This window comes from Bos taurus, chromosome 1 (assembly GCF_002263795.3).
Source record: "Bos taurus isolate L1 Dominette 01449 registration number 42190680 breed Hereford chromosome 1, ARS-UCD2.0, whole genome shotgun sequence".
Classification (NCBI taxonomy): domain Eukaryota; kingdom Metazoa; phylum Chordata; class Mammalia; order Artiodactyla; family Bovidae; genus Bos; species Bos taurus.
In genome coordinates, this window is record NC_037328.1 from 68243642 (window position 1) to 68260561 (window position 16920).

The 16920-nt window shown below is 45.9% G+C and overlaps 1 protein-coding gene across 1 annotated transcript in view; it reads right to left on the reverse strand.

Moving 5' to 3' along the window:
• Positions 1–16420, reverse strand: part of MYLK (myosin light chain kinase) — a 279518-nt gene extending 263098 nt beyond the window's left edge. Inside the window, exon 1 of the mRNA XM_059888917.1 lies at positions 16206–16420. The gene's annotated coding sequence lies outside the window, so the exon portion shown is untranslated. The remainder of the gene's footprint in view (positions 1–16205) is intronic.
• Between the last annotated feature and the right edge of the window lie 500 nt (positions 16421–16920).

Below are 16920 nucleotides of genomic sequence, written 5' to 3' on the forward strand. Positions count from 1 at the left end.
ATAGTCCAAGACCAGTCCAAGACCAGGGTGGTAGGTGGGTAGAGGGGGTCCAAGATTAGAAGCAGCACCACCCTGAGACAACAGCCAGCACTCCCACCAACAGCATTACCACTGTCTATAACACCATCAAGCCCCCTCCACAACACAGTCAGTGATACAGGAAATGGACATTTTCCACTTTTCCTTCTTAACTGCTCTGTTGTGGGTTGAACTGCATCCTCCAAAAAGTCATGTTGAAATCCTACGCCTTCCCATGCACCCTGTGAATATAACCTTATTTGGAAATACAGTCTTTGCAAGTTATGATGAATTCACATGGAAGTAGGGTGGGCCCTAATCAAATGACTACTCTCTTGTCCGTACAACAAGAGAGCAAATTGGACACATACACAACATAGAGAGACACAGAAGAGATGGCCATACGAAGATGGAGGCAGAGACTGGAGGGATGCATGCACAAGCCAAAGAATGCCAATGGCTTGCCAGCAAACCATCAGACGCTGAGACAAGGAAGGACGCTTCTTAGAGCCTTCAGAAGGAGCATGGCTCTGCCAACACCTTGATTTCAGGCTTCCAGCCACTACATCACTTTGTCGACAAAGGTCCATATAGTCAAAGCTATGGTTTTTCCAATAGTCATGTACAGATATGAGAGTTGGACCATAAAGAAGGCTGAGCATTGAAGAATTGATACTATCCAACTGTGGTGCTGGAGAAGACTGTTGAGAGTCCCTAGGACTGCAAGGAGATCAAACCAGTCAATCCTAAAGGAAATCAGTCATGAACAGTCTTTGAAAAGACTGATGCTGAAGGTGAAACTCCAGTACTTTGGCCACCTGAAGCAAAGAGCTGACTCACTGGAAAAAAACCCTGATGCTGGGAAATATTGAAGGCAGGGGGAGAAGGGGATGACAGAGGATGAGATGGTTGGATGGCATTACTGACTCAATGGACATGAGTCTGAGCAAATTCCAGGAGATAGTGAAGGACAGGGAAGCCTGGCGCCCTTGGCTTGGGGTCTACGGGGTCACAAAGAATCGGACACAACTGAGCAACTGAACGACAACAAGCCTCTAGGATGTGAAAGGATAAGTTTCTGTTGTTCTAAGCCATCCAGTGTGTGATGCATTGTTTACAGCGGCCCTAAGAAGCTAGTAACCCCCTCACATATAAAAAATCTGGAGGCACTCATGGTTCCCATACACAGGCTTTCTCCCTACAATTTCAGGAAAGGCCCTCAGAAGCAGCTCCCACCTCCCTCAACAGCACTCCTCACCCATCCTATCTACCAACAGTGCATATGCTAAGTCTGTCCAGGGAGCCTGCAGGCAGCCTGCAGGGAGCAGGCGAGAGGCCAGCCACTCCTAGGGTTTGGGGTACAGTTTGCTGAACACCCTGGTCTATGTCTTGCTGTGGGCACAACCTGTTTTATACAGCTTGGCTCCAAACAGTCTAGAATCTGTTGGCCTTTATTAACAATGACTGATGGTCCCTCTAAGAGGCTGAGAGAGAGGTCACAGGGAAGTACCATCCGCAGGAGACGAATCACTCTCATGGGTCCAAGAGTGGCCTGTTAATCGGAAAATTGTTCAAGTAATAGGCTCTCGGGTGATATGGAAAAAAAGCCAAAAAAGAAGATCATACCTTTCAACCTGGTAATGCTGTTCCTGGAATATAATCCAAGGAAATGACACAGAAAAAAAAATCCATTTGGACAAAGATATTTATAGCAGTGTTACTCAGAATTGTGGACTAAAAACTGGAAACGTTAATTGCAGAACAGTTTAAAGAGAGTATCATAATAATACCTAACATTTCCTGAGCCCTTACTATATGGCAGGCAATACGCCAAGTGTTTTGGTTGGATTATTTCATTTCACCCTCACAAAAATCTTATGACAAAGTTGTATCATCCTTATTTTAGAGCTAAAGCTATTCAAGGTCACACAGCTAGGAAGTGGCAAGTAACCACTATTTTTTGCCCTCTGCTCAAAATAGTGACTTTACTATGGCCATGTGAAACTGGGCAAGTTCTTTTTAACTTCCCTGAGCCTTAGATCCTCAACTATAAAACAGAAATAAGAATAATAAGACTTATTATTAGTCTAATAAGTCTAAATAGCCTAATAAGTCTAATATTATTAATAATAAGACATCATAAGACTGATAAAAATTAAATGCAAACTGTGTGAAACATTAAGTAAACTATAAAACATTATCCAAATGAAAAGTACTTATAGCCACTCAATGATAACTGAATATCTTATGTGGTGGGGGTCCAACTGTAGTCTATTTTGCATGCCGAGTTGAACAGTTAGAATTTTATCTTTCATGCAGTAAAGATTAACATTGTTTTTTAACCAGGGATATTACAAGCGTATCTGTGTTTTAATGTTGTCTTAAGGTACAATAATAGAAAATCATCTCAGGATGATAAAACTGGAACTTTATTTAATTTCCAATCCTCAACAAACTTTATGAGCTCTCATAAAAACTCTGGTTAGATTCCTCCATAGTGTGGGCAGAATGGGCCTGGAAGCAGCAGTTTCCTTAATTCACTGACTTCCTGCAGGAAACACAGGGGCCTCACCCTCTAAGAGCTGGACCCAGGGATCTAGAATGCCAACAAAGGAAAGCAGAGACCCTGGAGCGCACAAAGAGTGGGAATGTCCCAGCGGCACTTCGGGGGGACTCCCCTCACCCCACTCTTAGCCTACGGAGCAGTAAGGATGGCCAAATGTGTCATGCCCCCAGTGAAGCCTACACATGTATAATGGTGGGGTGGGGGCAGCTATGACTGTCACCAGGTCCTAGAGGCCTGGCACTGTCAAATATCAGGCAATTATGTGATTGGTTCCACTAACCAGGGTCTGGCACAATCTCAGGATCCTGTTCCCATCCCAGTGAACCAGGCTCAATAAGATAAAAGCACCAAAAAACCCAAGGCCTCACCCACACCAGGTAGTCAGCCACTCCCTGCCCCAGAAAAAATTCAGACTCAGCCCCTTCAGGAAAAAATATCTGAGGTGGGACAAAGCGACCAATAGCCCCTCTCCATACCCTAGACTTCTAACGGGATTTTCCCATCATGTCTGAAACTTGCTTTGCATTTCTCTATAGACTTGCCCACCACTCCTCACTTAATATCCTTCAGAGTGCCCTCTCATCTCTCAGGAGAGGGTTGACATGTTTAATGTAACCCTAGCAACAATGCTGGGAGGTTGTGAGCATCTTCATTATAGAAATGAGTGAAGGTAAGTTCAGACCAGCTAAATAATTTCCCAGGCTCATCCATCTAGTAAGTTGTTGAGGTGGGATTCAAACCCAGGTCTGCAGAGCTGCAAAGCCCAGACCCTTCCCATCAACCACACATCCACTGTCCCAATCAATGAGAAGTAGCTGAGATGGAATCTGTGTACCTGTACAAAATCTGTCTGGTGCACAGAGTTGCCATGGCACAATGTGGTCAATACACAGCTGCCCAGAGACACAATGGTCAGCCATGCTCACGTTCAGTAGGCAGACTGTCCCACCCCTCCTGCTCTGACTCTTCCACACACTTGCAAACCCCTCAGTAAAAGGAGACCAGGGCCCTTGAAAGGAGTTAGTCAAGCCCTTTCAGAACACCAGCACTGGGGCTGGCATCTGGATGCCTGAACTCTTGTGCCAACCACAACTCTCAGGAAAAGGAGAGAGTAATTAGAAAGCAGCTCCCCACAGACCAAACTTAAGTCATGTTTCCAAAATAGCCTCTGAAATGAAAGATCAGCCTGTGCCTGCAGTGACAGCACTTGGACCCAACCCTCCACACAACCCCCATTTCCTCTAGGCCACTGAGAGAACCATAAAGCAAGGTCAGCAGAGGTACCATGAACATATACAGTTCTTCCCACACAGGCACAATATTTACTGACCACCACTTTATGCTTGATGGGAGATAAGAAGTGATATTACTGTGGCCCTGCTTCTGAGAAGCTCCCACCTCAGTGACAAGCTAAGAAACAAAGACAAGGACAGGTGCAGACCAGATGTTCTAAACTAAGTGGAGTTTATCTTGAGAATGCAAGGCTGGTTCAAGATTTAAAAATCAATCAATGTAATTCACCACATTAACAGACTATAGCTGCTGCTGCTGCTAAGTCACTTCAGTCGTGTCCAACTCCGTGCGACCCTATAGACGGCAGCCCACCAGGCTCCCCCGTCCCTGGGATTCTCCAGGCAAGAACACTGGAGTGGGTTGCCATTTCCTTCTCCAATGCGTGAAAGTGAAAAGTGAAAGTGAAGTCGCTCAAGTCATGTCTGACTCTTAGTGACCCCATGGACTGCAGCCTACCAGGTTCCTCGGTCCATGGGATTTTCCAGGCAAGAGTACTTGAGTGGGGTGCCATTGACTTCTCCGAACAGACTATAGCAGGGCTGGGCAAACTATGTCCCACAGGCCAGATCCAGCCTATTGTCTATTTTTGTAAATAAAGTTTTACTGAAACATAGTCATGACCATTCATTAACATTATCTATGGCTGCTTTCATGCTACAAAAAAAAAAACAAAAACAAAAAAGGAAGAGTTGAATACTTGTGACATAGTATATATAGCCTGCTAAGTTGAAAATTTTTACTATTGACTCTTTTCAGAAAAATTTTGTTGACTGTTGCTTGAAATTACTGGGAAGAAAGCCCTTTCACCATAAAATTATAGCAACTCCTACTCCCTCTACTCTCTGTTCTACAGACCAGGTTGGGAAGCAGATGTGAATGAACATCAGAGTCCCAGACCCTATGGGCCTGGCCAGGCTATTGCCTTCCACAAGGAAAGCAGTCCAAGGTATGCTTCTCCCTCATACCGATCCAACTTTCAGGCAGAAGCCCCAGGGCTCTCTGGAGAATCAACTTAGGTAATTAATTTATTTATTTGGCTACATCATATCTTTGTTGCAGGCTTTCTAGTTGAATACCACATTGTCTTGATTATGAAATATTTCAAAATCATCTTATTGGCTTCTGCATAAAAACCTGCTGGAAGGTTTGTTAGTATTGTATTGAATCTATAGATCCATTCTTCCTTTTCAGAATCGTTTTGACTATTCTAGATACTTTGGAAAAGAACTAAGTTGAAAGATTCCCACTCAGTTCAGTTCAGTTGCTCGGTTGTGTCCAACTCTTTGCGGCCCCATGGACTACAGCACACCAGGCTTCTGTGTCCATCACCAACTCCTGGAGCTTGCTCAAACTCATATCCATTGAGTCAGTGATGTCATCCAACCGTCTTTTCCTCTGTCGGCCCCTTCTCCTGCCCTCAATCTTTCCCAGCATCAGAGTCTTTTCCAATGAGTCAATTCTTCACATCAGGTGGCCAAAGTATTGGAATTTCAGCTTCAGCATCAGTCCTTCCAATGAACACCCAGGACTGATTTCCTTTAGGATGGGCTGGTTTGATCTCCTTGCAGTCCAAGAGACTCTCAAGAGTTTTCTCCAACACCACAGTTTAAAAGCATCAATTCTTTGGCATTCAGCTTTCTTTATGGCCCAACTCTGACATCCACACTGGAAAAACCACAGCTTTAACTAGATGGACCTTTGTCGGCAAAGTAATGTCTCTGCTTTTTAATGTGCTGTCTAGGTTTGTCATAGCTTTTCTTCCAAGGAGCAAGCATCTTTTAATTTCATGGCTACAGTCACCATCTGCAGTGATTTTGGAGCCCTCCAAAATAAAGTCTGTCACTGTTTCCATCGTTTCCCCATCTATTTGCCATGAAGTGATGGGACCAGATGCCATGATTTTAGTTTTTTGAATGTTGAGTTTTAAGCCAACTTTTTCACTCTTCTCTTTCACTTTCATTAAGAGGCTCTTTAGTTCTTCTTTGCTTTCTGCCATAAGGGTGATGATATCTGAGTATCTGAGGTTATTGATATTTCTCCCATCAAAACTCAAAGCTACAATAATCAAGACAGTGTAGTATTCAACTAGAGAGTCTGCATGCCGCAACTACTGATCCCACATGCTCTGGAGCCCACATGCCACAACTAGAGAGCCCACACACCACAACTTCCACACCACAACTAGAGATCCGTGCACCACAGTGAAAAATCCCACATGACTCAACGAAGATCCCCTGTGCCACAACTAAGATTTAACACAGCCAAAATAATTGATTAATTAATTTTCAAAAAGACAGTGTAGTATTGCTGAAAGGATATACACATAAACCAATGGAACAGAACAGTCAGAAACAGACGCACACATACATTCTCAACTGATTTCCAACAAAGATACAAAGGCAATTCAGGAGGGAAAGGATAATCTTTTCACAACAGTGTTGGAGTAATCGGATGTCTGTATGCAAAAAAGAACCTTTACCTATACCTTACACCATGTGGAAAAAAAACTCAAAATGGATTAGACCTAAATGTAAAACCTAAAACTATAAACATCTTAAAGAAAGCATTGGAGATACTTTTTTTTTTCTTTTTTCTATACCACCCAGCAATCCCTTCCTAGATTTTCATTTCACTTGTGTAAATATCTATGTTGACATAAAAACATGTATACAAATACTCATAGTGAATTATTCATTATCACCCCATTCTGGAAACAGCCCAAATATCCCTCAACTGGCAAATAGAGAACACATACAATGACATAACCCTCAGCAGCAAAAAGGAATGACCTACTGGTATACCCAACAACATAGATAAGTCTCCAAGACATTGCACTAAATGAAAGGAGATAAACTTAAAATGCCACATACCATAAGACATTCTGAGAGAGGCACAGTCATAGGCACAGAAATCAGATCAGCGATTCCTATTTAAGGTCTTCAGGTGGTAGAAGACTTGACCAGGACAGTGCACAAGGCAATTTTTAGAAGTGAGGGAAATATTCTGTATCTTGATTATGGTAATACTTACATGACTATGTTTGTCAAAACGCAAAGTTGTACACTAAAATAACTGAATTTTACTGTATGAAAAAATAGAAAAATTTAGAAAAATCATACTTTGGTTTTTCTAATGTGAAAAAAAGTTTTAAAAAAGATTCCATAATGATGCAACATTGGAAAGAAAAGTTATTGTGTAACTAAAACAATGTCTACCACTTGTCAAGCAATGGAATCAAAAGACAACAGAAACTGCTACATTTATCAAAATAAAGCATACTTTTCAAAGGTAGGGAAAGTTGGTGCTACTAATTCACATGCAACATGTGATAAGTTGGGTACTGAATAATTTTTTCAAAGCTTCCAGTTAACTTTCAGAAAAAGATATTTAACTTTTAGCAATGTTATTTTCTTATAGAAAAACCAGAACTAAAAGTATAAACTAAAGGAAATGTAGATAAAACCCTGGTATTCTTTAATATTCCTCAGAATTATTCTGTTGATCCTAAAGGGGCTGACACACAGGCCCACACCTGTGGCAGATTCATTTTGATATATGGCAAAACCAATCAATATTGTAAAGTTAAATAAAATAAAATAAAAAAAATAATTCAAGGATGGCTCAACATTAAAAAATCATGAGCACAGATGATCAAAATAGCATTTTATCTTGAAGTCTTGTATAACTCTGATAGAAAAACACAATTCAGAAGGATCTGAATACTTTGATTATGATAATACTGAAGAAAGACAGTATGATTAAAACCACATTGAAACTTTGTCTAAAGTTGTATATATTAAAGGAAGTGTTTTTTCCCCAAGAATCTGGAAAGTGATGTAAATCTTATAGCCTATGGTAACTTGAAATCAAGAAAATATGAGAATGTTATCTCTTTTCATTATACAACTATTACCATTTTTTTTTTCTCTTCAACTAGCTGAATTGGTTTCTGCTAATTTTGAAGATTCCTTCCTAATACACAAATCAAAGAAATAATTACCTAGTAAAAAAGCATTGAAGATTGATTCTCAATTCTGGCTGATACTGTAAACACCTGGGGAGCCCTGTAAAAACAAGAGATTCCCTGACCCCACCCAAGTCTAGGCCAGGGACTGGGAGGCATGGTTTATTTTGCCAACAACGCTCCCAAAGGAATTTTGTTATTAGTGGGTTCTGAAAGACTGCTTCAGCAATACATGAACCGTGAACTTCCAGATGTTCAAGCTGGTTTTAGAAAAGGCAGAGGAACCAGAGATCAACATGCCAACATGCCAACATCCACTGGATCATCGAAAAAGCAAGAGAGTTCCAGAAAAACATCTATTTCTGCTTTATTGACTATGCCAAAGCCTTTGACTGTGTGGATCACAAGAAACTGTGGAAAATTCTGAAAGAGATAGGAATATCAGACCACCTGACCTGCCTCTTGAGAAACCTGTATGCAGGTCAGGAAGCAAGTTAGAACTGGACATGGAACAACAGACTGGTTCCAAATAGGAAAAGGAGTACGTCAAGGCTGTATATTGTCACCCTGCTTATTTAACTTATATGCAGAGTACATCATGAGAAACACTGGGCTGGAAGAAGCACAAGCTGGAATCAAGATTGCAGGGAGAAATATCAATAACCTCAGATATGCAGATGACACCACCCTTATGGCAGAAAGTGAAGAGGAACTAAAGAGCCTCTTGATGAAAGTGAAAGAGGAGAGTGAAAAAGTTGGCTTAAAGCTCAACATTCAGAAAACAAAGATCATGGCATTTGGTCCCATCACTTCATGGGAAATAGATGGGGAACTATGGAAACAGTGTCAGACTTTATTTTGGGGGGCTCCAAAATCACTGCAGATGGTGACTGCAGCCATGAAATTAAAAGATCCTTACTCCTTGGAAGGCAAGTTATGACCAACCTAGATAGCATATTCAAAAGCAGAGGCATCACTTTATCAACAAAGGTCCGCCTCTGTCACTGTTTCCATCGTTCCCCATCTATTTCCCATGAAGTGATGGGACTGGATGCCATGATCTTAGTTTTCTGAATGTTGAGCTTTAAGCCAACTTTTTCACTCTCCTCTTTCACTTTTATCAAGAGGCTCTTTAGTTCTTCTTCACTTTCTGCCATAAGGGTGGTGTTATCTGCATATCTGAGGTTATCAATATTTCTCCCAGCAATCTTGATTCCAGCTTGTGCTTCCTCCAGCCCAGCGTTTCTCATGGTTTTTCCAGGAGTCATGTATGGATGTGAGAGTTGGACTATAAAGAAAGCTGAGCACTGAAGAATTGATGCTTTTGAACTGTGGTGTTGGAGAAGACTCTTGAGAGTCCCTTGGACTGCAAGGAGGTCCAACCAGTCCATCCTAAAGGAGATCAGTCCTGGGTGTTCATTGGGAGGACTGATGTTGAAGCTGAAACTCCAATACTTTGGCCACCTGATGCAAAGAGCTGACTCATTTGAAAAGACCAGACTCATTTGAAAAGACCCTGATGCTGGGAAAGATTGAGGGCAGGAGGAGAAGGGGACGACAGAGGATGAGATGGTTGGATGGCATCACCAACTTGATGGATGTGGGTTTGGGTAGACTCTGGGAGTTGGTGATGGACAGTGAGGCCTGGCGTGCTGCAATCCATGGGGTCGCAAAGAGTTGGGCACGACTGAGCAACTGAACTGAACTGAGCTGAAAGACTGCTACTAGGAAATAAAAGCTTTAGGCATGTCTTCCCTCTGAAATTTTTTCAAGGTAGTTGTACATGTAAAAATTTTAGCATAAATAAAACTAAACATGTAAACTTTTCAAAATAATGTATGACTTGTCACAATCAAAAGAATTTACAGGGACCAATTCAAAGTCTCTACAGAAGTTCAAATGAGGAAGAGAACTTGAAGCTGAAGTGAAACTCAGGAGGTCTAAGGCAGTCTCCATTTTGGGACGGTGTCTGACGTGTATTAGGAACTTAATCATTCCTTGAACAAATATTTAAGGATAGAAGGACTTGTCAATCAAGGAGGAAAGTGAAGAATATTTCAGGAGAGGATAAGCTCACATAGGCAGAGAGACAGGAAAGTGCACACTGGGTTTAGGGACAATAAATTAACAAGTTCCATTGCCTTGGAGGTCAGATTACAGAGGCCCTTGCGCTTCAGGTTAAGGGTCTCCTGTGAGAAGCAGGGAGCCACAGAGGGTTTCTAAAGGTGGAGTGACACAGCCAGATTGGGCTTTAAGATTAACAAAGCAGTCAAGTGTAAAATGTATTTGTGCCACAGTTAATAGTCCAAGTGTGAGGTAGTGAAGGTCTGGTCACGAGCAATAGCAATATGAAAGTAAAACCCAGGGATTCTCTCTGCCTGGGATAACCTGTAGAGGGGGGAACCACAGGAAGAAGGGCTGAGCAGCTGTGGTCATCTGCAACCAGCTTGTGCCCGAGGTGGCTGCCCAGTCACAACAAAAAGCCTGGACTCCCTAAAACACTTCAGTTGAAATGCTGTGGGGTAGAATCAGTAGTATCTACATTAAATGTCTCATGCCCAGCATGAGGCCCTACTGTGAACGTGAAGACAAGCTTCCGTAGTAGTAAGAGGCCAGTTACAGGTACACTGAAACAGCCTGTCGTCTTCTCCTGAACATGTCCACTTCCTCAGTGTTACCAACCAAGTGACTATGGAAATGCTCTGCTGACATGAAAACGAAAATGTGGAATGAGAACTTAACCTGAATGAGGGGGAACAGTAGGAACAGGTGCATTTTAGGCATGTTCTCTGGTTGGGCTGAGTACTCGACAGGAAACATGCACAGAGTTCAGGAGAAAAACACAACAGTTATGCCTAACCAGAAAGAAGACATTTTGGAGGAGCGAGGCAAATAAGGGAAAGTACCTTCTCCTGGAGCAGCAGAGGGGAGATGCCTGAGGATCTTTCTTGAACACTCCAACTCACCCACCAGCCAGGCCTTGAGCACAGACGACCGGGCACCATGGCGTGTCAGATACTAAGACTACTTACTGGACTAAGAGCAAGGACGTGGAGATAAACCATGGCCTTTACCCTCAGGAGCTCATGGCCTAGTGTGACACCACAACTTATGACTCCATCGCAAGTAAAGGTTACCAAGCACTTGTTCATCTGCCCACAGTTCCTCAGGCAAGCAGAGAAAAGGTCCCCTCTCCAGTAAAATATGTGTTTGCAGAGACCTGGACAGCACTGGAGCTGTGCCACACAGCTCCAAACCACAGCCTCTTCCTGGTTTTTCACATAGCCTCTACCTAGTCCATCCCAGGCAATGGAGAAGAGTCTTTCCTTCCAAGGTCAGTAGAGACTGGCAAGAGCTTCCATGTTCAGTTCATGGGGTGAAAATTCCTGCAAAGGATGGTGCATTCCAGAGTCAAGGCAGGTCCAGCCCCAGGTGTCAACTCTGGGTACTGGGTGGGATGGGGGTTGGGATTTCAGGGGTCAGGGAGAGCTGCGTGGGCAGACACAGGGTACTCTGGGGCCTTGGCAGCAGGCATATGGCAGTGATGGCAGAGTCGGGCCAGATAAGGAAGGAACCTGCTTCCCAGGGCACTCTCAGACTAAAGGAGACAGCCTTCAAAGACTCTGGGGAACCAGAAGGACAGATGAGAGAACCAATTTACATCCATTTCTCTGCCTGCTATGTAGAAGACCCAGGTTCAATTCCTGGGTTGGGAAGATCCTCTGGAGAAGGGAATTGCTACCCACTCCAGTGTTTTGGCCTGAAGAATTCCATGGACAGAGGAGCTTTGCAGGCTACAGTCCATGGGGTCACAAAGTCAGGGATGACTGAGCAACTAACACTTTCACTTTCACTTTGGTCAAAGTCAGGCCTTCCCAGCCCATCACCGTCCTCCATCAGAATGAAGAGATAAGAACTCTGGCTGTTTTCAGTTCTGTACCCAACGTCTTGGCCTCCTAGACTAGGGTTTCCACCTCACTATGATGCAGCTGGCAGGTGGGCTGACAGAAATGAAGCATGAGGAAAGAACACGGAGCCCTGGGAGCCCAGAAGTCTTTGTGGGATGGGCTTTCACTCTGGCTGTAGATTTGCTTCTTATAATTTTTGACCCAGGATAAAGTAAAAACAAAATTGTTCCAGGAACATTCTGGGCAGCAGAGGGAAAACTCCCCCCAAATAAATCTCAGGACAAGCTGTTCTGCATGGTTGAGAGCTCACCACAGGGCCAAAGGTTCTTCACCAGGTTCTAACAAAGGAGGAGAGGAGAGCTTTTGGAGACAAGAAACATGTATTCCCACCTTCCTCTCTCCAGGCCAGAAACCACCCTCTCTCCTGCTCCCTGAGGAAAAGCTTTGCGGCCTTTCCTCGTCACGTCAGCCTCTGAATTTTTTGCTACCCAAAATTCTTCTAATTGAGTCTGAACCACAGAACTAACCCCTCTTTTCTAATTACATACTGCATTCATGTTCGCTGTTTCCCCATAAAACCCAAAGTCCCTTGGGCATAGTACCTTCCTTGTATAATCCTCCACAGGGCTAGATGGAGAGGAGGTCTGTCATTCACGCTTGTTGGCTGAGGTATAGGTCATTCCATAGACCTAGGGAACAATATTCAATATATAGAATAATAGCTATTCCTTCTTTTATACCTCTTTATAGTCACACATTCACTTCATTTATATAAACACCCTCACGACGAGGGAACTGCACTCAGCCCACAGATGTTAAATACCATACCCAAGAACAGCCAGCCAGTGAGTGAACAGGATGCTCTGAGCCCAAGCTTAACTCCAAAGAGCCTACTCTACCCTCATGCTCCTCTCTCTCCTAAGGGGATCTGCTCTGCAACAGAAATATCAACCTCTGAAAACAAAACAGATAAACAGCATCCTCGATGATGAAAGCTCAACTGTGAAGCATTTTGGTTCCTGAAAGATTATGTGAACTAACTCATAGAGTCTTGCATTCACAAATTAGCATCCATCCAATCTGGGGGCCCAGAGTCAGGGGAAGCAGGTGGAAATTAAGCAGCAGATCTGAAAGAAAAGGAGATCCTTTCCTCAACCCCTTTCTTTTGTTCTCCAGAGGGCTCTGTACCCAGGACCCAAAAGAAGAGGGGAGAGGAGAAAGGGGGACAAAAGCAGCAACTGCGGGGGGAGGGGACAGCACTGGGATATTCGAGAAGCCAGATCTATATGGAAATTCCCACAGCTCCCTTGCAGGGTGTCCCTCACAAGCATTCGCCCTCAGACACAAGGGACAGTGAGCAGGAGGACAGTGTGAGCCTCTGGAAGTCCAGCCCTAGCCCCACGAGCAGCAAACAGGGAGGCCTTCCTCCAGGCTCTGCTCCTGTCCCAGCCCCGTTTCACAAGGGCCACGGCCCCGACAAGCAGGAGCATCTGACACGGCAGGAGGGCTACATCTGCAGCCGTAGTGACAGTCCCCGAGGTCCACCCACCTTCAGGCTGTAAGAGCTACAGGTGCTCAACCTGCTGGCTTAAAACAAATGGAGAAGTGTGAAGCCAGAACTCAACAGACAGACAAGGGAATTCTGCAGAAGGGCACAGGTGGGCGAGGTGAGTGACTCACACAGCAGACCCCAGCCCGCACAGTCACCTTTCTGTGCTTGTGGAGCAGGAGGCTGGGGGAGTGGAAGGAAGGGGGCAGACGTCACACGGCACAGGAGCCTGTTCCAGGGACATCTGCGCTGCTCTCTGGACTCCCAGCCCCAGGCCACCACTTGTATGCTTTCCATGCAAATGGTCCTACCTCGTGCCCCCTGGGTACACTCCCTGGGGTTCAGAGGAGAAGGACACAATAGTCAGGTTGGGAGAGGATAACATCTTGTGTTGGGAAAGTTTACTTTCTAAGGGTGTTTCTCTAAAATTCTCCACAATTACAGAAAGGATAGGACAGGAAGCTTATAAGAATGAACAATTTCCCAATCAGAGTGTGTTGGCTTGAACTGGGGGAAGGGCAGTCAGGCTGCCAAGGGGCCCTGGTGTATATTTCCAGAGCACCAAGAAGTGTTTTCAGAAAGATACTAAGTAAGAGTCCACATGTTCATTGGGTCTCTGAACCCCTACCGGGGCAGGGCTGCATTCTCAAATTGCCACCTCTTGAATCTCTTAAAAGACAAAGTGCCAATAAATCAACTAGTTCCGTTTCACAGACTCAGATTCATATTTTTTGGGGGGAGGGAGGGATGTGTGTGAAGCAAGAGGGCAATCTTATAGATACTGAGGCCATGGTGATCCCAGAGCATTCACAATCTATTCCACTGAGGCTGAGTCAGACCGCCCTCCCCCCGCTACCATTAAAACTCCTCTCTCACCTTTGGCTCTGCAAGGGCCTCTCTCCTAACCCCAGCTCCCCCCTCCTCAGTTAGTTAGATACTACACAAAATAAACCAAATACACAAATCCTTTGCCACCTGGAGCAGTTTTCCAGGTTCATGCCTAGTAGTGCCTGAGGACCAGCATCTTTGTGCATCATGAGTGAGGGAACAGATATGCACATCCTGGTGAAAAGGCTCTTGTGCAAGTCCCCAGGGTACCCATTACCCAGTCCAGTAGCCAGCATCCAGCCACCCCACCCCTGTCTGCCAGGACCCAGTGCCCAGGCTCCCACTTGCTCTGGCTGAAGGCTCTTAGCCCAGTCAGGATGGAAGACAAAAGGCCCACCTCACTCTGGGCATTGAGAAGGAACATTCCATACCAGCCCAGGGCACTGTGGTGCCAGCAGCGTCACCTTCCACATGGCTGCAGTATGCAGGGAAGGGAAAGAGACTAAGACAGGATCACCAAAGAGAAAACGCAAGGGGGTTGAGAATTTAAGACAAAATAAAGAGATGGAGGGGAAGAGGGAAATAAAGTGAGGAGAAAACAAAACTATTTTACTACAACCTGAGATGCCTTTTAGGTGGCCAGTAAGGTTACCAGAAGCACCTACCATTCCCCCTGTGCTTAGTCGCTCAGTCGTGTCTGACTCTCTGTGACCCCATGGACTGTAGCCCACCAGGCTCCTCTGTCTATGGGGATTCTCCAGGCAAGAATACTAGAGTGGGTTGTCATGCCCTACTCCAGGGAATCTTCCCAACCCACGGATCCGAACCCAAGTGTCCCGCTTTGCAAGAGGGACTCTTCACCCTCTGAGCCACCAGGGAAGCCCTTCCCCCAGAGACTTTGTTGGATCTGTGGATCCCCCACACTTTAAAGGGTGAAGGGTCCCCTAAACAGTCCTCTCAAACCCACCATTTACAAATAACTTCTTGACCAGCTGTGCATTTTGACAAATGACTGCACTAAAACAGGGAGGAACCCACAGCCCCAGGTGGAAAGGGGACACAGCACTAGTCAGGTTGTGGGGTGGGTGGCAAGTGGAGATTTCACATACTCTGTTCTTTGCACTCAGGGAGAGGAGGGATGGTAGAAACCAGTGGCCTGAGGCCTGGTACTATTCCCACTGCCTGGGTGTGCCCCCACTTCCCCCCAGCTCCTTCCATTGCAATGGTTATTTTTACCCTTGCTAGGCAGCAAAGCAGCTGGGTCTTTCTACTTCAGGTTACTATCTAGAGGATGTGCCCTCCTCACCCCTCAACGACAACAAATGCTTGAAAAACTCTCCCCACCAGCCATCTTCACATCTGCAACACCACTCCTAGAAGTTCAGTCCTTTGGGTCTTGAGGAGTGTAAGCAGCCACAAGTTCCATGGAGGAGTTCTGCCTTAACCACTGACAGCTAACACCTGGGAATTAGTTTAGCCTAAACTTTCCAACCGCAATGATCTGAGAACAAGAGTCTTTCAACCATAAAACTGGCTGAAGACAGGCAGAGCAGCAGGCGAGGGGCTTGAGTGAGGAGCAGGGAGGGAGAGAAAGACTGCAACGCCTGGCGCCCCAATTTTGTCTGGGACCCCAGAGCTGCACCCATTGCCATATCTTCCAGGGCTGCATTTAGACAGGGAGGACTTTCACGTGGCACCCCCGCCCCGCAGCTGTCGTTCCCCAGTCATCCTGCAGGGCGCTGGGGAGCTGGGAGAAGAGCCCACCTTTCTTCCTTGCAGGCTAGCGGCTATTTGCACCACTCAAATCAAAGGTATCCCTTTCGGATGACCCCTATAGAGACAACGACGTCACTGTCCCCAGGCACCTCACCTTCCAAAAGAAAACCGAGGCTGCTTGGAAGTGCTGGGTCGCCCCCTTATGCGTCCCCGCGCCCAACTCCGCCGCACGCAGGAACCCCTCTCCAACAGTGGAGCATGGAGCAAGCTCCCAATACAGGGTCCCGACCTCGCGATCCCCGCCTTCGGGGAGTGACTCCCAGGGGCCGCGCCGGGACAAAAGCGTGGGGCGGGCTCACTCACCCGCGCAGCGAAGGCAGCCCGGGAGCCGAGGCACAGCGCTCGGCAGGGTCGTCCCGCGGGCGCGCAGCGCGGGCTCAGCGCTCAAAGCGCTGCTGGCTGCCAACCCGGCGGCACTGGGAGCAGGAGAGGCGCGTCCGGGTCGGGGCAGGGGTGAGCGGCCCAGCGAGAGCGCGAGCAAGTGGGAGAGCCCCTCAGAGCCCAACGCTCCGAATCCCGATTCAAACTGCGGACTCGGACTCACACGCGCTGGTTTGCATGTCATTTGCATAGCGCACTGGGAATGGACCTGCGGTCCTTCCGCCACGCCCACCTGCCCTCCTCCCGGGGTCGCGAGCCGAGAATCCGGAGCGGAACCGGGCGCGGGACGCCGGTCCACTTAGCCCTTCCCTCGCCCCGCCCCAACTCCTTCTCGCACACCAGGCTGGTGGCCTTCAGTGTGTTTTCTCAAGTTTTCCCCTGGAAGACCACTCGATACACAAAAGAAGACCACACACTGGAAAAACTGTTGACTTTAAAATTAATCGTCTTTTTCTTTGATGTGGCTACCAAAAACAGCAACGAATCGAGTAGATTCCCCAAATGAATGCAATTTTGGTTTTCGGACAAAGTGTCGCGAAAAACGTGCTCACTTTCAGAATTGGGCATAACGTGCAATTTTGTTCAGGCTGGATAACGTAGTCCTTAAAATTAGGCGGATTCTGGAGTTGAGAACTCT